Source organism: Eumetopias jubatus, unplaced genomic scaffold (assembly GCF_037043125.1).
Source record: "Eumetopias jubatus isolate StellerSeaLion01/CBP00866 unplaced genomic scaffold, mEumJub1_p1.0 scaffold_8, whole genome shotgun sequence".
NCBI lineage: Eukaryota > Metazoa > Chordata > Mammalia > Carnivora > Otariidae > Eumetopias > Eumetopias jubatus.
Window position 1 is genome coordinate 3,541,637 of NW_028274814.1, and position 24,766 is coordinate 3,566,402.

At 40.2% G+C, this 24,766-nt stretch overlaps 1 protein-coding gene across 4 annotated transcripts in view; it reads left to right on the plus strand.

The window, feature by feature from the left end:
• The window catches only part of NRP1 (neuropilin 1), a 136,385-nt gene that overhangs the window by 31,738 nt on the left and 79,881 nt on the right, over positions 1-24,766 (plus strand). The window lies entirely within an intron of this gene.

Here is a 24,766-nt window from a genome sequence, read left to right on the forward strand (position 1 = left end):
CAGAGGCCCCAGAAATATTTCAGAATCCATATTTATATTCAGTCGAAATCTAAAGAAACTGAGAAATTCATAGCAAATGGCTTCTAGGAACATCCTTGGAGAAAACTGTTCATTCACAGGCTATAGATGAAATATTCACCCTTTGAAAGTGTGCTGCTTCTTATAAGACACACAGCCTGTGGCTGTGATTAAATTTGCTGTAAGTTATATGCCATCACCACAGATAGTAGTGTTTAGTGTTTGGTTTGTGTTACAGATTGTGTGGACTTCCAATCTGTAATTTATAATCAATTGTAGAGTAAAGTTGCACTGAATGAAAGGTTTTTTCCTTGTTTAAACTGGATTATTAGGACTGAAATGCTAATCCTCTCTGGGCTCTGGTGGCCCCAGTAGGCGCCTTCCAGGGAACTGACTGACTTGCCTAAACCAAACTTGGTGTGTAGACTTGAAGCTCTCAGCTTCCAAATTGCCTGTTCCCATCCTACCCCTCAAGCTCTAGAGTAAGAATAGACCCCCTGGGCCCCACCCCCCGGGGCAGTTACCACTCCAGATCAACTTTCTCGGCTCTCTTCTCTGCATCCAGGCCAACCCCGAGAGTCCAGAAACTTCTTGTCCTCATCAGAGAGCAAGCCTGTTTCCAGATGGCTCTGGGCTGGCTTGGGTATAAGAAGCAGGATTAAGATGAAAAGAATCATTTTTCATAGGTCCACTTTAAAGTAACCAAACAGAAAAAGGAGACTCTAGAGAGTTCCAGAACGATCAGACTAACTAGAGAGGTCAATGGACCAAGGGGCAGCCTGCTTTCAAACAGACCTTCCTGTCTGGCTGTCGGTTCCTGTCCTCACTGAAAAGCCTGAGGATACAGCTCAAAGAAAAGTATTTCCCAAACTTAAGGAGTATGCTGACCACCCTTTCAAGAAAAGCATTTCCACCAATCTTGAATGTTGAAAATTATATTTTTATTATATTGCTTACTACATATGTACAGAAAATGTATTCATACCTTACTTATGTTTAGCGTTCCCATAGAATAAATAAAATAATGTAAGTTTACACATTAATCCCAACATAACAACAAAACCAAAACACTCAGATGACAACATCAATTTGACGTGATGAATCGTGGCATTTGGTAGAAACAAAATCCCCGTCATTGGGTAACATAATAATAGTCTGATGTGTTTGCAATTTTATGCTTTACTTAGTATTAACTTAATTTCCTTGAGTTTCAGCATGATGGACAACCCTTTTAGCTATTATCATGGTCTTTGCTGGTTTTTAAAAAATTTTTGTTTAATTTGTTGTAGCCACTGATGGTGGTTTAAAGTAATAGTATATTAACAATGGATTAATTTAATGGTGTAGCCCAAAATATTACATTGGAAAATAAATACCTTTGTAATGAAAAGTTCTTTATTGCTTATTTTTGTCTAGAGTTGTTACTTGTGAACTACTGCTTATGAATTTCTCAGTGACTTAGGCCATGGTGCCAATGGCCAGGATATCAGTGTTTTAGAGGTCAGTTGTATGTTACTCCTGTGTTCCCAGGTGATGGATGACTCACCCGTCCCAACGACTTGTATCTGTTTGAATGAATGGGAAGCTTTTGTCCACACAGACAGCCATGCCTTCATGTGGTCCACACTGGGTGCTCATTTAATCATAAACAGATACACACACACGTGGCCACAAAAAGACATGACAGTGTTTCTTATATGGTGGTTATCTAGGTGATCTAGAACATGTTCACAGTGAAGTTTTTAAAAGATAATCATCAGAAGGAAAACCTAAAATTTTTAAATTCTTTTATAACTGTTCAACACTTGAAGAATGACTGGCCTTGGGTCCAGCTACCCATGTCTGACATAGTAGAGGTGGTTTCCGGGCAAGTCACAGCCTCTAGACCCGGATCAGGGCTATGATAAAACCAGAGTCAACATGACTATTTTTGAGTCCTGGTGTGTTGTTAATGGAAAGGGCTTTTGAGATCTTCTAGGGCAATCTCTTTAGGTTGCAGATGAGGAAACAAAGACCCAGACAGGTCAAGTGACTTGCCCAGCATTACCCCACTGTTTAATGGCAGAGTCCAATTTGGAACTCTGCCCTCCTGACTTTTTGACCAAGGCTCTCTCATCACAGCACTGGCTTTGGCTGGGCAGTCAACTCCGACAGCTCAGCAGGTTAGTAGCTATGGTGTTGAGGAAATGCTACTTGTTTAATGTGACTGGTTTTGCTCAGATTCAAAACGGATGTTGGTTCTCTCCCAGGTTCATGTACATATAGGGTGAACCCTTCAGGACTTCACAGGAGTGGCATATTACTGCTTTTCTTCCTCATTAGCTTTCCAATGCTTACTCTTCTGGCCCCTTGTATCTCTCAGCACAGTTACTAGAAATGAGTTTTGCTGAAGCATTATTCTGTAAAAAGATCAAGCCCCAGAATGAGGACTGAGACACATTAGCAGGAAGTCAGATGTCACTTTAGACTCTGTTACAATTCTCACATTCTAAGAGCTTACCAGAAGCATTTGGAAAATGTAGGAATCTCACCACTACATAAAACATCATGTATACATAAAAACCAGTAAGTGATCAACATCTTATATTGAAAGAAATACAGCGATTTTAACTTGAGGTCACAAACCACACTCTGATTGTATATAAAGTTCTACTTAGTTGAATTTGCTCTCAGTGGTATTGTTCAGTGCTAACATGAAGTAAAGAATGTATTTAATTGGTATTAGTGACCTCTTGGTTTGCCTGAAGAAAGGACATTATCCACACCATAACTGTGATGGGTAAAAGACTCTACACATTGGGTATGGATGAGTGAAATTCATTCATTCACATGGTAATGCAGAAATTGATAAGTCCACAGTATGGTAATAGTGCCACATCCCTATCATACAAATCGGCTATGTTTTAAGGGATTTTTGTGGATTTTGAGTGCACCCATGCCTGTGTGTGTGTGTGTTCACTGTTAGCAGATGCCAAGCATTCTTCCTTCAAACATAACAAATATATTTTCTGTCTTCCTCCACTGAATGCTGAGTGTGTTTTTTTAATAGAAGCGCTGGATTTAGTAGGGAGACTCCAAAGTCCAGTTCTGCTGCTGTCTTGGGGTCATATGACCTGGAGCGGTCCACAGGGGCTCTGTTTTCTTATCTGTAACATTTAAGAGCAGAGAAGATGCCCTCCAAATTCCCTTCTGTAATTCTTGTTCATGAGTTTTCTTTGTTTCTAGCACAATGAAACAAATTGTGTGTGATTAAATATGCCATCACCATTACAAAGATGTAACAGTCCACACAGGTTGTACAATGCTAAGGAAGCACGCTGTTTCTGTTTTCCTCCACACTAGAAGCCAGGATATCTACTAAAGATGTTAGAATCAAAATTGGCTGGGCCAAAAACATTCCAAGGAAGGAAAAGCCTGGAAAAGTCCCTGTCCAGATTACTGTGTTAAAGTTTATATTTTACAAATGTCTCTTATCTTGTCTGAAAAGAAATAGAGAATCTAAGTATTCTGGGATAAAAATAGATTGTGTTATTTAAGTGTATGTGTATGTGTACATTTAAATAAATTGGAAAAAAAGAAATTTTCTGAAACTGAAACGAAACAGATTGGAACTGTCTTCAAAAATTTTCTTCAAAGTAGAGGTTACAGAATGCAGGAATAAGTTACTAGGGATGCAGTGGAACTTCTTTCTTCAATGGGTTTTTAAAGTAGGACAGACATGGGGTACCTGGGTGGCTCAGTCCGTTAAGCATCTGACCCTGATTTCAGTTCAGGTCATGATCTCAGGGTCATGAGATTGAGCCCTGCACTGGGCTCTGTGCTCAGCAGGGAGCCTGCTGGAGATTCTCTCCCTCTGCCCCTCCCCCTGCTCTCTCTCTCTGTCTCAAATAACAAATAAATAAGTCTTTAAAAAAATAAATAAAGCAGGACAGACACAAATCTGCTCATCTGCCTCAACTGGATTAGGTTGTACAAATGAACTCAAGTCTTTCGATGTTCATTCCCACTAAGATGCTCAGATGCCTTTCTCTGCCCATTGAGATTCAGGGTCAAAGTCATCACAGTGGCACATGCATAAAAAACTTAATTTTCTCTCTACCTTTATTTGTAATTAAATATTAACTCAGCCCATCAGAATGCTTGAAAACATTTATTTTTTTGAGTGGAGATTTTAAAAATCACTTTGCTTAGTTTTCAAAATATACTAGAGCTTTAAGAGAGCCCACAACTGCAGAATTCTGATCTTCAAGAAAAATTGGGACAGAAAATAAATTTGTAGAGAAGGTTCACATTCTTAAACTGCACAAGTGAGAAACATATTTGGAAACTCTGTGGAAAAGTAGTAGATAGAGAATCAGAAGACCTGAGCCTTTAGATGCTAAAACTTACTATTCCACCTCTCTGTCTCAGTTTCCATATTTAAAAATAAGGAGATCAAACCAGACAATTTTGCAGGTCATTTCAACTTGAAAATAGATATATATAATCTTCTCTCTCTCCCTCTCTCTCTCTTTTTATACACACTCACACACACACGTATATGACTATATAACGGTATATAGAATGTATGTGTGTGTAGATATATATAAAATTCTTCTAAATTTTGTCCCCATTTAATTGACTTCCTGCCTCCAGGAAACACTCTATGACCTATGTTTTAAGTGTTTATTATAAAGGAGTTTTGCAAGCTCTCTGAGTTTTCTCCAGGATTCACACCAATGCACTTTTGAAGATTCTATCTGCATCTACTCTATGTGCCCCCACTAACGTCTTACTGCACTCCACGTCTCCACAACACAGCTCTGTTTAGTGGCGCGCTATGGTTGCTGTTGTTCCTAGTTGTCTGGAAAAGTCTTGTCTCCAAATTACAGTGGCTTTCTTTTTTCTTGCCCTGTAGCAACAAATGATGGGAGAAATATGTGTATGTTTCTGTTCTTCAGAGTCAGAGCTGCCTCGAGCGTAGAATTCTTAACCCTCTAGTTTATTCCAAATGCAATGAATCACTAAGTAAATGAGAGCCACGGGCTGCATATCAGGGCAATTGTGTAAGTTAAATTAATTTTTAGAACCAGATTGCATTTGTTAAGCCGGGGCTCTTAATGTATGCCGACAAAAATGTCCAATCAGCCTACCAAGGTGCCGGAGACGTATTGGCCAGATAATAGCTGAAAATTTGAACTTGGCAGTTTTATGGATTGGTTTGTATCTAAAAAGCAGGCAGCTTTTAAAAGCCCTGAATAAACATTGCTTTCTGTGGACACCTATGGTGTGACTATTTATAAAAGTACCCAATCATTTTTCCCCTCCTAAAAGTGCTATTGGCAGAAGAGGGCTTGGTATTTAATCCATAACCTGCAATGCACTGCACCCTACAGTGGCAAAGAACACACAGAGCCAGAAGAAAGAGATCAAGAAAGCATTAAAAATGTCAGGCCACAAGACCATGTTTAAATTATTAGGTGAGATGCCGTCCTGCATTTAACAATGGCCCAGCACACCTCGAGGCCCAACTTCCTCTCCACTTGCTCTGTTTTGATGGGTTATTGCAATCTGTTCTGAAATTGAATTTCAGTTTGTTTCAATAGCATTTTGCAGTAAATAAGGGTGACTCTGGTATCTTGTTTGTGAATCTTGATGTAATAATCAGAGGTAATTGAAGCATGCACAAGCCACAGAGACTTATGACATGTTTTTAAACGAGTATTGACTGATATGAAACTAATTTAACAAAAACTGGAAATCAGACTCCTCTGAGAAGGCGTGCGCAGAATACAGGGTCTGTTGCAGTTGGACTTTTTAGAGCTGGCCTCTAAAAAACAGCTTATTCAAGTTTCCTTACCTTTCCTGAAGGAGTTTAGGTGCAAGTTACTGGCAGGCAAGGTTGTGACCCCATGGATAGGGCTAATCATCTGACGACCAGAATTAATCATTTGTCAGTCCTGTGGTTTGGATTTACCGGGGTCGGTCATCCCCTACTGCCTCGGTGGCTCCTATGGATAAGAAAACCTCTTGGTGTCAGAGGCACACAAAATCAACTCCAAATGGCAACATTTTGTGTAAACCAGCACAGCTTTGGAATCTTTTTATTTTGTAAATTAATTTTCTTTAGATAAGATTGCAATCTTTTGTATTTATGTTCATGCTTACACAGTTATATATACATATAGACACATCCCATAGAAGCATTATGTACATTCTCACTTGCAAAGTGCCCGCTGGACTTATATTCCATTTTAATGCTAGTTAGATACTAAAAAGGAGAAATAAAAGAACAAAACCTGTAATTTACATCTCTAAGCCTTAGTACAGACAAAGATTATTAGAACAGGTCCTGCTATTCTCCTTAGGCTCTGGATTTAAAGCCGGTGAAAAGCATTTGAGGATCAGAATTTGAAATTCAAATGATGAAAAAAATAGTATAAGATGTTGGCTTCCACAGATACTGACCTTATGTACAAATGGTGGTGAATTTTTTTGTTCATGCACTAAAGAGAAGAGAATGGATTGTGTGTAGTTCACTCCGAAGATTGGTGATAAAGTCTCTGAAACCTTTTGCTGCTTGTCCCCTAATGGAAGGAAGTAGAGGAGACCAATAATGCAGGGAGGGAACATAACGGGAAGAAAATAATTAGCAGCTTCATTAGGCAAATTTTACCATTTGAGTGTGTTTCTAGCACACACTAATGTCAGTTGCATTGAGACTTTATGCGGAGCAAATGTCCTTAAAAGACAATGAATTACAACGTAAAATTTGAAATGCATCAATGGCACCCTTATCGGTAACACTGCCAGAGATCCCAGAAAAGTTGAGATCTAAACAGTTTGTTTTTCTAAATAGAAATCTTGAAGATGTGGACCTAATTAGAACTATCATTCCACCTGTGGAAACTGAAACAGGATTGACAGAGTGACTAGGGATTTATAGACGTAATACTTATTATCGCTAATAGGAGTTAGGTACCCAAATCCCAGGATGATAGATGCGACTATGCCCTTAAGTGTTTGGTATGCTCTTCAGCAGAGGTGTTGTTGTCATGATGGCTATTTTAATAAGGTTTCATGTAATTGGAACAAAAGCCGAACCACCCAGTGTCTTTGCATTTTCCCCAAAGTGATTTATATCATTTGTAGAAAAAATTTCTGAAAGGGTAAGACGTTTTCCTTCACAACCATTTAGTAAACAAGTTAGAGGATTCAGTTTCAATGTTGTTAAAATCAATACGAAAGAGTTGGACTACCTGAGTTATGTGATGTTTATTCTGATTTTTCTTGTTTATTCATTTTCTCCGTAAGCATGAACTTTTTCCCAGGGAACAGTTTTATTTCTGATTCTCATAAAAACCCAAGATAAATAGACATATTTTCTACCTGCAAGAAGGATAATTGGGGCACCTGGGTGGCTCAGTCAGTTAAGCATCAGACTCTCAATTTCAGCTCAGGTCATGATCTCAGGATGGTGAGATCAAGCCCCTGCATCAGGCTCCACACTCAGCGTAGAGTCTGCTGGAGATTCTCTCTCTCCCTCCGTCTGCCGTTCCCCCTGTTCCCGTGTGCTCTCTAAACAAATAAGTAAATAAAATCTTAGAAAAAAAGAAGGATGATCTTATCAGGGAAAAAAACTACGGCATGGCAGCACCTAAACAATAATTCCAGTGCAACACTAGGCAAACATAATTAACTGGTCCATACTGGCTAAGTTAGGGCTCCATAAACTCAAGTGGAGGAAACATTTACAAGTGACTGAGTATAAGAAAAGCCTCAAAGAACAGATGAACCTTGAATTGGGGTTTGAAAGAATGGAATTTGGTTCTGCAAAAATAAGAAAAGAGAAACTTCTAGGAAACTTGATGTCAGAACAGTTCTATGCAGTTATTCGTAGGTGAGGGGCATCAGGGCAGCTGTCTCTGACCTTTGGAAGAGCTGGTACCATCCCAGGGGTGGTGACTGGGCAGAGGCTCAGAGCAGAGACCCACAGGACTCGCCGGGTGAAGCCTCTTTCAGTTTGTGCCTTAAAACAAAAACCCTGCAGCTAATATCGGGGCATGCATTTGACTGCAAGTCGTCCTTTCTATTTTCCTTTTTACCCTGCCATTTCTCTACTAAGATTCATATTTTATCTTTTTCCTTTTTTAAGGTCATTATCAAAAATGTTTATCTACATTCAAACACTGTTTTTCTTTCCTTTTTTTTTTAAGATTTTATTCATTTATTTGAGAGAGGGAAGAGTGAGAGTCAGAGGGAGAAGCAGACTCCCCGCTGAGCAGGAAGCTGATGTGGGGCTTGATCCCGGGACTCCAGGATCATGACTTGAGCGGAAAGCAGACACTTAACTGAGTGAGCCACGCAGGTGCCGCAAACACTGTTTTTCAAAAGTCTGGGTTAGAACATAGAGGGAGGGGGCGCCTGGGTGGCTCAGTTGGTTAAGTGACTGCCTTCGGCTCAGGTCATGATCCTGGAGTCCCGGGATCGAATTCCACATCGGGCTCCCTGCTCAGCAGGGAGCCTGCTTCTCCCTCTGACCCTCCCCCCTCTCATGCTCTCTCTCTCTCTCTCTCATTCTCTCTCTCAAATAAATAGATAAAATATTAAAAAAAAAAAAAAACATAGAGGGAGATGCTCCATGTTGTTTGCAGCCCTAGGAGAACCTGGCTTAATACTACCTTGAGCTCCAAAGTCTTGAATGAGCAGAGCGTGTTCGGGAGGTAGTAGAAAACACATTACTAGAGAAATGTCATCGAATTATCTTCAAATGGCACGACATTTATTTTTTTTACTTCCTCTCTAGCATCTATGTTATTGGTTCACTTCCAGGTCACTGACAGTGAAGTCTAGAGCCAAGGATGAGGAGTTGGCTCTGTCTATACCACCACTCATCCCCTTGACTCTATTCCAGGCACTTCTGTGTGACTCTAGGTGAACAATTCAGGAGTTAATGCAGCTGATTCACTAGTCAATTCAGTAAAGAATCGCCTGTGACACCAGTAGTTTAACAAAATTGACGAGCTATTCTAGTCGTGATGTGGACACAGCTGCAGTAAAGACACGCTCACATGTCACAGGATACTACCTGTTCACTTTGTCCTTTCAAGCCTGTATAACAATGCCAAGTCTGAAAGCTCTCTCAGCTTTTCAAAAAAGAGAACTACATAAACTATTATTTTGTTCACCAAAAATTATATATACATATACATATACCACACAATGCTAAGAATACTTTCCTCCTTAATTGCAAAGGGTAATGGGAGTAAAAATCAAAGCTTTTGCTAATGGTCTACCATTTGTACAGAAAATTTCCATTGAACAGATCAATATTATTGCTGTTCAAACATTTACACAGTCTGTGTTTAACATGTCTGTCACCCATTAAAGGAAAGTATTTTTGCAGACATTGGATTTTAAAGAAGAAAAATTAGAAAAATATCAAATTGAAGTTATTATTTTTAATGACTGCCAAACCCAACATTATTTCTACTTTGATAGTATTTGAACTGTTAACCTATGTTTCTGGAGTGGATGTTTTCATCAGTGAATAATTAGGGAGGAATTCAGTAGTGAGTAACCAATATAAAGGCCATTTGACATATAAATTTACAAAAGCCTATTTTAAGGTTAAAAAAAATAATGAAGGCTATGTATGTGCTTAATTAGTGAAAATGGGTATTTGGCCTATGTCTGGCAAGGAGAATTATTACAACCTGTCATTAGGAAAAGTATCCTGAATCAATGACATTTTTACCGTACAGCCATAATCTTACTATATTACACACACACACTCACACACACACACACACACACACACACACACACACACACACAAATGTTAAAGGGACTATCATTTGGCATGAAATTACATAGTAGTATGAGGAGGGAGGGAGTAAGAGAAAATTCAATCTAGAAATTTAACAGTTACAAAAATAGGAACATTCTCAGTCCAGAATTTGGAGTTCTTGGCTGGTGTGCCTAGTTTGTAAAAGAAGAATCAGCAGAATAAGTTAAATTCTTTCTCTGGCATCAGAAAGCCAACCCTCAAAATGGATGTGGAAAATGCTTGTGTTAAATTGTCACCCGGGCGTCTCCGTGGCCCTCTGGCTCTTTCATGGGGAGACCCAGATCAGCCCTTCCTCTGCCTTGCACCTCTCTCCATTACCTGGGTCCTTGCTCCACTGAGCCGATTTGTCACTCCCATGGCAAGACCCTGCGTCAAGACTGCCGAGTCCCAAATCAGTAAGAAGGGCAGAGGCTGGAGAGTGTGGGAATGGAGGGAAAAGGAAGGCATGGTGGGGTGTGGAACAGAGGAGAATACAAGTCTAGCCACCTACCCTGCCTTTTGCAGCACAGCCACAACTCCAAGCCCCCACTACAGTTAACAGAGCCTTTGAAATACATCAAAGTGCTCACCAATCTTGTCATTGCTAAAAGAAGGTTGTCTGGACAACCGTTGAGCAATTAGAGAAGTGGTCTTCTTACTTATCGATGGTTTTGCCTGTTTTTTAAAAAGTGTCAGCCTCATATATCGGTTCTTTAATTTTTTCTCTTCTTACAATACCAAAAACGTTAGAAATGTTAGGGTCACGATGCTTATCCACAGATATCTGAAGGGCTCTTCTGTGGAGGAGTAATTAAATGTAGTCTTAGGATAATGGATGGAAGCTACACTAAATACTGAAGAAACATTTATTGAGGGAACAGAGCCAAGGCCAAGTAATGAACACAGTAATCATCAGGGCGCCAAGGACGGACGAGCTCCCTCTCTGGACTCATGCGCCTCCTCTTCCTATAGGTTTTGGAGCAAGGCTGAGCATTCCCCTAGTAGGATTCTCAAATCAGAAGCAAACCCAGATGAACATAAAGGCCCTTTCTCATCATCTCCTCACAAATGAGAGGTAATGATTTTTCATCAAAATACAGTAGAATGGAGGGGCGCCTGGGTGGCTCAGTCGTTAAGCATCTGCCTTTGGCTCAGGTCATGATCCCAAAGTCCTGGGATCGAGCCCTGCATCGGGCTCCCTGCTCAGCGGGAAACCTGCTTCTCCCTCTCCCACTCCCCCTGCTTGTGTTCCCTCTCTCGCTGTGTCTCTCTCTGTCAAATAAATAAATAAAATCTTTAAAAAAATACAGTAGAATGTACTTGTTCTTCTGCTAACTGGATTGGAAGTGTTGTTCCAGTCCTCTTAAGTGTTCTGGGCTTTAGCTTTCTCATCTATAGACTGCAATATTGGTCTACTGTCCTTTAGATCTCTTCCCACTGTACAATTTTGCTAGTTGTATTCATGGTGGTCACTGTAACGTGAACTACATAGTAAAAACCAGGACATTCCCGATTCCCTGTTCTCAGAGAAGCAAACTGGAGTAATCTCTGCCAAGGGTATCTGTCAGGCTCGGGCCAACCTCTTTTACCAAGTATAGGCAGTCTTCGGTATCAGCATTGTGCTTGTTTAGTTAGAAACAGTTGCTAAAACAGTTCTCCAAGCACTGATTAAAATTAAATTCCTAACATCTAAGGCAGAAAAGAAGAAGGAATTAGGTTGCCAAATTTATCTCCGTCTTCTCAAATTTGTCATCACTTACAAAATTGATTCCCTTATGAATGTTTTATTCCTGCTGACCTGTGGCTAGTACAAAGTCGATGACTTTCCAAAACAGGACATTGAAAATATTTTCTGATGAACACTTGTTCCACAGGTATTCTGTAATAAAAGAGTCTTAAGACCAGAGATAGGCATATGTTGGGTTAAATCAAGTTAAATCCAGGTTTCATACCTGTGGGACTCCTCAGAGCTTTTAATATACTGACATAAATTGTGAAGATTCATGAAAGGAACATTATGACATGTAACATTCCCAAGTGATTTGGGGGAAAAAAACCCTAGTTTTTCCTTAAAACATTTCATAAGATGAGTATTCTGGGGAATACATTTTAGGACCAATTCTCTACTATTTCTGCTTCCTACTACCAAAAAAAGGAGGAGGCGCCTGGGTGACTCAGTTGATAAAGCATCCAACTCTTGATTTCAGTTCAGGTCATGATCTCAGAGTTGTGAGATCAAGCCCCACAGCAGGCTCTGTGCTGGGTTTGGAGCTTGCTTCAGATGCTCTCTCTCCCTCTCCCTCTGCCCTCGACCCCTCACTTGTACATGCATGCACTCTCTCTCTCTCTCTCTCTAAAAAAAAAGGCAAACAACAGATTGGGAAGTGACGAAAACAATAATATGATCTATGTAATTTGCCATTACTAGAGAAAAAAGCAATCAGAATTCATGAAATATCTGAAATGGGTATTTTTAATGTAATATGACAATTTTAAGAACTTACAATGTTTTAAATAAGTTTTCCCTGGAAGGATTCTCAAGGGGCCTGTTTTATTGTACATTTGTAAGCAAGCACTTATTTGTCCCCAAATAATTCAAGAACTAAAATGCTGAAAAACCACCTTGTGATTTTACACCATCAATTCTCTTAAGAAACTTTTATTTATAGATAAAGTGCCGTAAACTTGAGCCCTCTACGTTAAAAGAAGAAATTCATTTCAAAGAAATTAGGCTGTTTAAATATAGTGAAATGTTAAATCGTTTTATGTATTCTGGTTTGTAATACAAAAAAAAAAAAAAAATCACTCTCCCCATGGAATAATTAGTCAAAGCAAGGAAGGTAAAGCACAACCTTCTCTCTCCTTTGCCTACCTGTCTTGTTTTTATAGCTGAGTCTTTAGTGTTATCAAGAGGAAATTTTTTATGCCTTTCTCTAGCTTATGTTGTACTAAAGAGAAGAGTGTATTTGGAATCCTCCCTTTATGCTCCCTTTTATTTTTAATGAACTTGACCATAATCCCTTTTCCTTTTTGTTAAGCTTGCCATAAAGACACCTTAGGGTCAGGGAGTACTTTAGATGGTAGGTCAGAGATTGTCTGATCTCCCCATTGAGTTAAATCCATGGTCCAACCACAGAGCCCTTTCGGCGAGCTGACCCTCTTTGTGCTCATATGGTTAAACTTAGGTGGTGTTCCTGCTCTTAGGCTACTGGCAATGTTTATGGCCACTGCTTTCTTTTCTTCTAAACACACAATTACTCCTTAAAGTCTGTATAAATCATGAGGCCGCCTAGGTCATTAAAATCCTTTCTTCCCTCCATGAGCTCACTCCTAACACAGAGATTGTTCAAGTCTTGCTCCTATGCCAATTAATTACTGAGTCTGTCATGCAAGTCAATGATAAGAAAAAAACATATAAACTAATGTTTAGGCCAGTAACCAACGAGTCCCTGAATATTTTGTTTTTTAATTGAGTTGCATGTTGTAATATAGAAAAGAAACCCTAGGTGACATTTAAAGTATTTTATGTCCACAGATATACTTCTCATTATATAATTTTTTCTCCGTATGACAAATTGACTTGGGGTTTCAAAATACACCTGCCTTTTGAGTTAATAGAATTTTAAATAATGAAAATAAATAGAACAAATACTATAAGCATGGATGCATCAGACTCTAAAGATGACTTACTGCAAATGGTATGCTGCTTTCAATAAACATTAGGGATTGAGGAAAAGGTAGATCTCCCTGTGACATGATCTGTTTTTCTCATGTGCATTTCTTTCTAGTATCATCAATGCATTAGGCTAAAAGATTTGTGTTTCTTGGTTATGGGTAGATTGGTGGTTTGTACCCTGAGTAAACTTTAGGGTCTATTGAACAGAATAGCAGAATTCCAACTTCGGTCAGTGTCCCCTGCCCAATTTAAAATTCAACTCAAGTTTGCTTTCACTACTGGTGTCACTAAAAGGAAAAGAAATCTAATCTGTGTCACTAGACCCATTTTTCTTCAGCATTTTTTTCTTTTCACTTTTTCAGAAAAGATGGGTAGTCATTTTAGGGTAAGGGATTTCTGCATTCCAGAATGAATAATCTCACCTACCTGACACCAAAATGGGTCTACTGTAATTACTGCCCCCCCAAAAAAAAGAAAGAAAAAGAAAAGAAAAACCTTTAAAAAATGAATCTTTGCCAACTTTAGTTCCTGCAGCTTTGATTTGCAAACTACCTAGATCCCCACTGAATAATTACTGATTAATCAGGAGGATATTTTAAAAATTCTTATAATTAGCACATTAGGTCCTGTAGCCTAAAACAGAATTATTGCTTTATTTATTTTTCCAAAGGATGAGAAAGGAAACTTGAGGATTCTGATGTTGTGACACCATCAGCCAGAGTCACTGCCTTTCTAGAATGGGCAGTTTCACCCTGGGTGCTTCTATCACACCTAATAATTAACGGGGCTTTTTGAGCAAATTCAGCACTGCCTGCTAATAGCACTAATCCAACTGCAGATCATTAAATCAGTTGGGTACATCAGTGAAAACACTTAACAGATTTAGTGATTTAAAAAAACCATATCGTGGTTATGTATAGATTTATTTAATTCCATTATTGACAGTAGCTTTAATTGATTAATTTTTGGTGGTAGTACTGGGGCAGGACCTACTGTCATTCCAAATAGTACTTTTCAGAATAACAGGTTATGGTCATATTCTGAGAGTTAGCCGTCTGACTGACAGTTCCCGCTGGGAGCGGACAGGACCTACAATTCCTGCACTAACTCGACTACAGTCTGTTTTGGACTGGGTAGTATGTGTTTTCCTTTTGGAAAACACAACTGTGCTCCCTCTTCTTTCTATGTATTTGTCTCTTTCCTTCTCCTGCATTCCACCCTCACTCGGGAAGGGACATCAAGCCCTGTAAAGGCCATTACATACATTATGTCATCTAATCCTCTCTATCAGCCTATAGGTTAATTATCATGTTGACCATTTTACAGGTGAGCAACTGAGGCTCACAGAGGTTGGTTAGTGACCTGCCCAAGACACTCAGCTGGTCAGGGGCAGAGTGTGAGGACTTGGATCATAGTCATCCCACTTTGGCTAAGTTGACTGCCCGATGGTCAGGCAGGTGGCACTTCCTTGCCTCATTGGCCCCTTTGACAATTTGTAGGAGGTCAAATATAGTGACACTTCTTGATAGATCAGAGGTGCAGGAGTGGCTCCTGAAGTTCAGAGCCTCAACCAGAATGCAGTCCTCCCTGCCCTTGCTCTCTCAAGTGGACCATGTTAAAAGAGGCTCGGTTAACTTAAAAAAACACAAAATTATTCCCTGTGGACAGCTGAGAGGAGAGGAGCAGAGAGAATATCCTTTATAGAAAAAAAAAAAAAACTTAAAAGATATAAGGATTTAAAATAAGTAAGATGGAAGTAAATGTGTCCAAAAAGCCCCCTCTGTCACTTCCTGATGGCTTGACTTGCTATATAAACCCATCTTGAGACAATCCATACAAGTAATTCCTTTTTTTTTTCCCCTAAGAACAGTGGAAAGTTGGCAAGAAGTAAAAATTCTCTATGAAATAGGGAGGCGAACAAGTTGTAAATGATGTTAATATCTTCCAGATGGCACAGTTTAACTTGGGAACTGAATTTATTGTAATTAAAGGCATGTGAATTTTTCTATAAATACTGAACTTTGCAAATTTGACACTGGAAGACTCCATCACTTCTAGAGCATAGTTGTTTTAAGGGAGGCCTTCCTTCTCTTCCATTTAAAATACATCATTGGATTTCATAATCTGAGTTAAATCACAGAAATATTTTCCCATGCGAAAGCCTTTTTTTATCTTCCATGCCAATAAATCTTAATTACGAAGTGAGATTGCTCAGAAATGAGAAATTTAAACTCTAAACATTTTCTATTAAAATTATGTATTTTGACCATTATTTTACACCACATGTCTTGAATTCCTTTATATATTTATTTTTAAATTAAGCTATTATCACTTTTCTGTCTCCAGACATATGTGTTGGGCAATCTTGGAAGTTCTGTTTTTGCTTCAATCAGGAGAATCTGGCTCACTCCAGAACCTTGCTTTCCTTTACACTGCAAGCAATGCTTACAGGCTCAGAGCTCCCAAACCAGCAGCCAACATGACATGAGAACATGAAAATTACTTCCACGATTACTTCAGTTTCCTAATCCCGCCCTTAGTCTTACCCTGGATCTACTAGTCTCTGCTCTATCGGGTGATGCAGGTGGATGGTCCCTCTTGGCTTTGGTTTCTACTGCGGCTTCCAAGCTCCAGGTGTCCTACCAGAGCTTGGTCTGTGTGGTAGGCAGAATTCAAAGAAGGGCCCCCAGGATCTTCAGGCCCTGGGATGCACACACCTCCTCCCAGTTATTCATTAATACAGAGTCTGCTACAAAGGAATTTTGCAGATTTATTTAAGTTACCAAACCAGCTGACCTCAAGAAAGGAAGACTATTTTAGATGAGCCTGACCTAATCAGGTGAACCCTTAGAAAGGATTGAGCTTTTCCTGAAGAGCATGAGGCATGAGAAGAGTTCATTGTGAGGCAGATTTTCTGCTGTTGGCTTTGAAGCTGGAGAGGGCCATATGATGACAAATGCAGGTGGTCTGTAGGATCAGTCCCCAGCTGACAGCCAGCAAGAAAGTGGGGAGTCCAGTCTTGCAACTGCAAGAGACTGAATTCTGCCCTAATGGTGTGGGCTTTGACAAGGACACCAAGCTCAAGATAAGAATGCAACCCTGCCAACAGCTTGATTTTGGTCTTGGGACACCCCGAGCAAGGAACCCCAGCCACGCCATGCCAGACTTCTGCACTGTGGAAATGGGACCTAATAAATGTGTGTCATTTTAGCCCTTCCATTTGTGGTGATTTGTTATGCAGCAGTAGGAAACTGTCTATTACCTGCTGGACGTTTATTGCCTCGGTATCTCTCCTGTGCTGGTCTATGCTGGTCTTGACTGGCCATGACCCATGGCAGCCCACGGGATCAATCCCTTTGCACTGCTCCAGGGAGAGCCATTTAATATCTCTTTTAGTTTTACTCCAGTAAAACTTTTTTCTTTAACATTTTCTTTCTTCACTTTTGCAATGCCTCATTTCCTGGAACTGTTAACTCTCGTACATATTATTATGTTACCATCTAGACTATTAATCATCAGTTTTCTATAGCTGCAATAAAGTTATGGATATTCATTATTATGACCCTGAGGCATCACAAAAGCTTAAAGATGAAAATTTTAATGTGTGAGATTAGCTTTATGAGTTTTACTATACTCTGATTATTGAGAACAAGTTATCAACTACCTACATATAGAAACTCTTACTCTACTGAATCAGCAGAGCCACCTTCTGGAAAAGATGCTAGGGAGACTGTATTGTGTTGGGATTTCCTGGAGGAGAATTATCTGGAAGCCTGTAGACAAGTGCAAGATTAACACCATGTGGGCCTTTGAGGAGGACAATGAGAAGACAAAAGACGGAAGTGTTTGCAACAGTTTTTTTGTTCCGAGAGAGGTGAGGGGGTTGGCATGCCATTTACAATCAGTGGAGTTGGTTACAGGAGAGATGGTTTGGCTTCGGTATATCCAGCAGCCACTGAGCAAAGCTACCTATTTTCTTTAGCACCAAGTACTTCCCAAGCTCTGTGGCATGGGCCCAGCTGGCCAGGGCGTCCTTCTTGCACTCTGGAACTTGTCCTCTGTACTGAGGAACTCCGGGGTGGGGAAATGGAGATGCTGATAAAATGCTACTCTCCTACAATGAATGGGGTCACCAATATGGCAGGTAGCTACCCACACTGAGAAACACCACCTCATGCCCTTACAGTGTCAAGAGCATATTACTTATTGCAAATAGGCATAAACACATAATAAGTATAGATATGGTTAGGCTATGGACGAAAAGGTAGGGGTGCATCAAAAGGATAACTAGACTTGGGATGTATCAAAAGGGTTGCCAGAGCAGAAGTGAGGGAGACTGAATTTTAGAAAGGGTCAATACGAATGAAAAGGAGTGCTAGTTCAAAGACTAATGTCCTACAGTCCTGCTTATAATAATACACAGGGTGCGTACAGGAAGAAAAAAATATATATATGTGAAAAAATGTGTATCTTTAGGAAAAGGTATTTACCATTATTTTAATGAGGGAAAAATTACTTTCTAAACCTAGAAACAAACCTTAAAGGGGAATATGACAAAATAATAAACAAAGCAGTATTTTGTCTATTGTACAAATTTTAAAATGTTGTCAGATTCAGAATGGCTCGCACAGACATTGGCACTTGGTGGAATTGGCCAGGTCATAGCCCAGGCTCTGTGTTCCTCTGAAAACGTGGAGGGCTCTCTGGGCAGGCCCTCTCCCTGCTCTGAGTTTGGGGTGTTGCCTGTCACCTCCTCCAGGAGGGGGAGTGACCCAGGCCGGCTCCCGCCCCCTGCCCTTCCCACTTAGCCATCCTGGGGAGCGCTGCCTGGCCTGCATAACCCAGGCTCCGGCCCCGCCCCATCCTCACTGGAGCCATCTGTGCTCAGGTGCCGCATGCTGGCACCGGGAAGAAACCCAAATTCTAGCTGGTCTTCGGCGCCCCTCCCCTGCTTCATGTCGATTCTCTACTGCCCAACCTGGGCTGGGCTTCTCATCATGTCATCCCTGAACACCCAGCTGAGCGGAAGAACCACGACCAGGACTTGGATAGCTCTAGAAGGAGGCCCATTCAATGGCCACCATCAATTCCACTGCAACTTTCAACTCATGTGACTCCCTGGGGGCCAAGGGCTCTCTCTGTCTGTCTCTGTCTCCTACATACGCACACGCACATAGATCTCTGCACACCAAAGATGTCTGTGTCTATAGGTCTAGTGCACTGGTACAAAAAATCAATGAGATATTAGTTGATGTGCCATGTTTCTAGCAACAATGACCAGTTACAAAATGAATTATGAGTTGTGAATGAATAATTCTAAATTAATAAGATTGTACCCATCCTCTCCACCCCCCAAAAAATATGTATGAAAGGGAGTAACAAGAGCAGAAATTGAAATCAAATTTGCCCCAAAGTAGGCGATGTCGAAAGGATACAAATTACTCCATCTCTGTGCCTCCCCCCAGTGTTTGCCCCAAGGCTGTGCTCCCTCTGGGCTGCCACCTGACAGGTGCCTTCCTGGGATCACCAGACAGACTGTGGTAGACAGTACACCTGACAGCACTTTGTAACACGGAAATTACTGTACAAATGGCAAGTGTTACTGCCAGCGTTTCAGACAGTATAAGATCAAATCTGATTCATTTTAATGTTCTAGTACAAAAAAAATAATAAAATTTTTAAGTGCTGTGAATTTTGTAAGACTGTTGAATCACAGACTGTACCTCTGAAACACATAATATATTATATGTTACCAAAAAAAAAAAAAAAAAAAGAAGATAGCAGGAATGGAAAAATGAAGGGGGGGAATCAGAGGGGGCGATGAACCATGAGAGACTACGGACTCTGAGAAACAAACTGAGGGTTCTAGAGGGGAGGGGGTGGGGGGATGGGTGAGCCCGGTGATGGGTATTAAAGAGGGCACATACTGCATGGAGCACTGGGTGTTATACGCAAACAATGAATCATGGAACACTACATCAAAAACTAATGATGTCATGTATGGTGATTAACATAACATAAAAAAAACACTAATGATGTATTGTATGGTGACTAACATAACATAATAAAATTAAATTAAATTTAAAAAAATTTTTTAGTGCACCTGGGTGGCTCAGATGGTTAAGCATCTGCCTTCGGCTCAGGTCATGATCCCAGGGTCCTGGGATCTAGTCCCGCATCAAGCTCCCTGCTCAGCGGGAAGCCTGCTTCTCCCTCTGCTTCTCTCTCACTCTGTCTCTCTGTCTCTCATGAATAAATAAAAATCTTTAAAAAAATTTTTTTTTAATTTTAAAAAAGCACACAGAGACTTTCCTTGATCTAGTTGTTTAAAAAAAAAGGTAAAGCCTTTGATTTACTTCCAAATAAAACATCACAAAAAATAGTGTCTTCTGACCAAGAAATAAAAAAATTATTAGCTAGGCAATAAGGTATTGATTTGCTACTTTATAGGTAATTAATAATTTTCAAAATAACTTCTATTTGGTTACAAAGGAACACTTACTTGGGGTGCCTCCGTGGCTCAGTTGGTTAAGCAACTGACTCTTGATCTCAGCTCAGGCCTTGATCTCAGCGTTGTGAGTTAAGTCCCACATTGGGGTCCATACTTAAATAATAAATATAAATAAATAAAGGAACACTTATCCATTGTAAAAATTTTGAAAAATACAGAAATAACTAAGGAACATCATCTCACTATGCAAAGATGATCACTTATTCACACAGCTCGACATACCTCCAGTTCTTTTTCTGCATATGACTAAGAACTGAGAATATACTGTAGATAGGGGGTTTCTGATTTTTCACTTAATGATATCATTAATAGTTTTCCTATGTTATAAAAAATATTTTATTGAATAGACTTTTTAATGACTGAATAATATTCCATGATATGATGTATATAAATTCCTTCTTGTTTTCTTTCTGGCTGCCTTATGTCCATATTCCCCCCATTATTCTAAATAAAGCTTCAGGCATTGGTTCTCCATAAATATTGGACATTATTCCAGGTTATTTCCTTTGAATGAATTTCTCAAAATTGCTTTTACTAAATAAGAGGCTATGAACCTTGTAAGCCTCTTCATATATCTTGATTAGGACACTGCAAGCAAGCCAGAACTTAGGGGTGAATCTCACGTAAAATCGCTCAGAAACACAGATGCAGACTAATTGGCTCCTCTTAGCTCCATCATTGTATATTTTTATTTCCAAATCCTCTCTCTAATGCTCTGAGAGTAAAATCTGTTCTCTTCTGGGGAATACATAAGGTAATTCTTGGACAGCGGCATAGTAATCGTTTACAGGTTGTTCAGTAGGGATAGCTATTAATGCCTGGTGCAAAATAAACCAAAGATCCAAAGAAACACATTTTTGCAGGTGAAAATTATGTTAGCCAACATCATTTCTCACTCTGGTTTATGATGTCAGGTATCAAATTTCTCCATTATTAATGTACAGATGCACATGGGGGTAGATCCTCCTGGAAGGAGATTAAAAAGCCGCCACCACCTATAACCCCTCTTCCTAATCATGCGAGCATGTCCAGGAGCTGTGAGGGGTTGGTACAGTAGCTCCCCCGTACAGACAACACTCTGCAGAGGATTAGCTTTCTTTCCATTAGCGGGCTCCACCACGGAGAGTCAGGGGTCGTTTGTACTCACAAGAGAAAACCTGACTTGAGTAAAATGTGCTATCCGTCTGTTCAGCACCGCTTACCTATAAAGCCTCTGAAACCGCTCTTTAGTGACTGAGTACGTTTCTCATTTTCCCATCACTTCTCCCCTACTTGGCTATTTTCCTAAAACTGTAATTCAAACTTTCCAAAAGAAAAAATAATCTCTGGGTAATCCTTTCAAGAATTCTTAGAAGGAAATCTTTATTCTTTTATCACTCTTAGGGGAAACCTAACTCGTGATTAGTATTAGGATTCAGAGTGTTTTCACCACGCGCATATACCCAGGTAGGGTGAGAGCTGGGGAGTATGGGAGCAAATAGTCCTTTGGCTTGAGGAACTTGCACTCTCAAGCCGGGGACACTCCTGATAAGAACCACCGGCGTACTCTACCCTAAAATGGGAATCATGGGAAAGTGTCCTTTAATTGTAAAAAAGTTTGTTCCTAGTAAATATGGGCTGCTTTACCACTATGAGCACAGAAAGGGAAAGCATTTAGGCAGGAGATTTAAGAAAAGAAATGGCAGGATGCCTAAAGGGAGAGGAGAGGTTTGTTGTCCTCTGAAATATTCAAAATATCCACATGACATTTACATTCCTGTGATGGTAAGTGGGCAGGCAGGATGAGGTTTGAGGAAGGGCTTTCCTGGCTGGGACCCATGTCTGCTCTGGCCCAGGCCCCTGCACAGAAGGGTGGTGCCCTTTGGACTCAGACACGGCTCCCTTGGCACCTGGAGCATTCGCTTTCTGGAGCAGGGCTCCGAACGGACAGACGCGCCCACTTGCTGACCCCTTGTCTAGCTTTTGTGCGTCAGATTCCCGAGACGCAATTCCCAGCTCTCCTCTGGCAGCTGTAACGTGTGGGTTCAGAATGAGAGGGACGCATGTGCCCCTGTTGTCACCTGTGTAGGTCCCGCTGTCATGACCGGGGATCTTTGACATTCCAAGAAATGCAGTGTCTGCCACACTGGAGCAGTAACAGAGCAATGTACAGCAGGCTGGGGGGAGCGAAATTTGCAAACTCAGGATCCTGGGCCTCAGGCCAATGCAGGCTGGGTGCGTTGCTGTGGTGACACATTTAGTCTCTGGGGAGGGATGCTGGCACACCGGCTGCATTCCTGGCACCACGTTTGCCAGCAAGAAACTTATGGAGTGGAACTGGTATCAACTCCAGAGGGAGATGCAAGCTGCTTTCTTAACTTCCTTGGCAGTACTACCCTTTGCAACTTGTGCACATAAACCCTCCTGAATATTTACATGAACTGCTATTTGTGACACTCTTTGGGGCCCTGTTGGATGGTACTTTGAAGGGAAGTGCTAAAATGATAGCAGCATTCCAGTTTATAAATGTAACTATTGTATCCCTGAATAATTCAATTTCCTAAAATTGGCACTTAACGATGAAATGACTTATCTCTTGCTGGGAGGAGATTCTAATCCCTCTCCTCCTTTTAAAAATAGCTTTTCCTGTTGCCAAGAGGAGAGCCTGGTATTTACTATTAGAAGATATGTGAATTAAAATACCAGCTTCTTTCCCTGTTGCAACTCACTAGCACTATATTAGCTGAGCTCTCTCCTACCTGGGAGAAAAGTTTCCTCCCAGAAGTGCCCTTAGTTCTTAGGAAAGCCTGACTCACCTCTCTTACTGGTGCCTGGAAAGCAAAATGCACTCGGAGTTGGCTGCTTAGTATTCAGACCATGTCAAGATTCAAGTAAAAAAGCCTGTATTGCATCGTCACCAGACCCAACACAACCAACAGTTCAAATCACAGTTAAATTATAAGCAAGCGTGGGGCAAAGCGTGCAGACCTGTCTAGTCAATGAAGCAGTAGAGATAAAAGGAATTACTACATAAATGCCAATGAGGAGGCTTTAACAAATACAGAGATGGTGTTCTTTCCAGGTGCCCCCAGTCGACTGTAAAAGGCTCCTAAGGATTTTGAACCTAATGCTTTCTTCCTTCTCATCCTCCACTTTTTCTTCTCCTCCTCCTGCTTCATCTTCTTTTAACATGCAAAGCATCTCCCGAAGTATTGAGAACTGAACAATTTCTCTGTGTATGTCCGTAGTTTTGCAAAGGGACTGTGATGCTAGCAGACCAGTGATTACTACTGGAAGCATCAGATGCAGCAAAGGAAATGCAGTTAATACAATAATTCACATATGTTAATGCTTAGTTCCATCAATGTCAGCTTTCTTTCCTTCTTGATATACACAAAGCTGGCACACAATTTTAACTGATGAGGTAATGTCATTTTTTATTTAGAGAGCCTTAAGCTGTCCACTCTAACTAGTGATATCATCTTTGCAGTTCTCTCGTGAGGCTTTATGTAAACAAAAGTAATGTGTCCTGGACAGTTTGAAAAGAGATTGTTAAAGATGACATTGGTCATCATGAAGATTTCCCCCACTTTGATCTCTTTTAAATTGCCAGATACAGTTTATATTGCTGCCATATTTTAGCCATTCCTGTAATTAACATATCCCAGGACTTTTGAACCAAGTTAAACACAGAAATAAAGCGAAGGTTTGAAATGACCGGATTGTAATGTTTTCATGTCAGTTCTGGAAGAAAAATGGAAGACAGTTCAGATTATCTGGCTCCTCGGTGACTTGGTAAACAACAAGAGAGGAAAGGGAAAAACACTGAGAAAAGGATAACACCAAACAAACAAGAATCTTCCTGTTTTCCAGGAGGATGCCAGTCTCTTGGAGATAGCCCCCCACCTTTTGGAGATAAAGAAGCATATGTGTTAACTCAGTGTAATATTTAGAATAATATTTTATTGTGACTTCCTTTACCATTTGTCTCCTCAGGGTATTATTATTCAGCCTGAATTTTTTTTTTAATCACATCACTTTGATGACTTCAAGTGTGTCACATTTCCTTTTCAAACAACAATGTTCCTTTAAAGATTCAGTCTGGTGGGTGTAAACAAAGTAACTTTCCATTTTTAAATAAACGTTTTTCTTTAGAGAGATTATGTTCTGCGATTCCGGATAGTTTGGGGGAAGATGATCTGTGTTTTAACCACTGTGGATACCGAGAGAGGTTTTTTTCCTGAGAGTCTGGAGTTTGGTAGAATTGAGTTAAATAGTAAAGAATCTGTTTATTATTCTGTGGCCATATGTTTAGAGGGTCGCTCACAGAAATCAAAGTATTGTTCATGGAGAGCTCCAGCCAAGGAGACATTTTGAATTCATAAAAGAACTTCACAGTTTGAAAAGAATGCATAGCATTATGTATTGACACCCCACCACCATAGACAAAGGAACACAATTTAATAATAGAGAATTGTGCTCATGAGATTTTTCTTTTTCTTGTTAATTGGTTACTTTAAGTGACATTGTCTGCAAGTATAATGGACACCATTATTCTTAATAGTTCTGTGTTGCCAGATGATGTATACAGACATGATGTAGTCCATTTTAATTATTTCATTTTGCTGAATTTTTCTCCCTCCATGAAGTACAGTGGTGAATGCAGATAGCACTGTTTTCCTGACAGACTGTGCTGGATGATGCTGCCTGCTAAATCATTCAAATTAGAAGGGCATTTCTCGCTCACCTGTTATTTTCTTCCATATTGATGTGC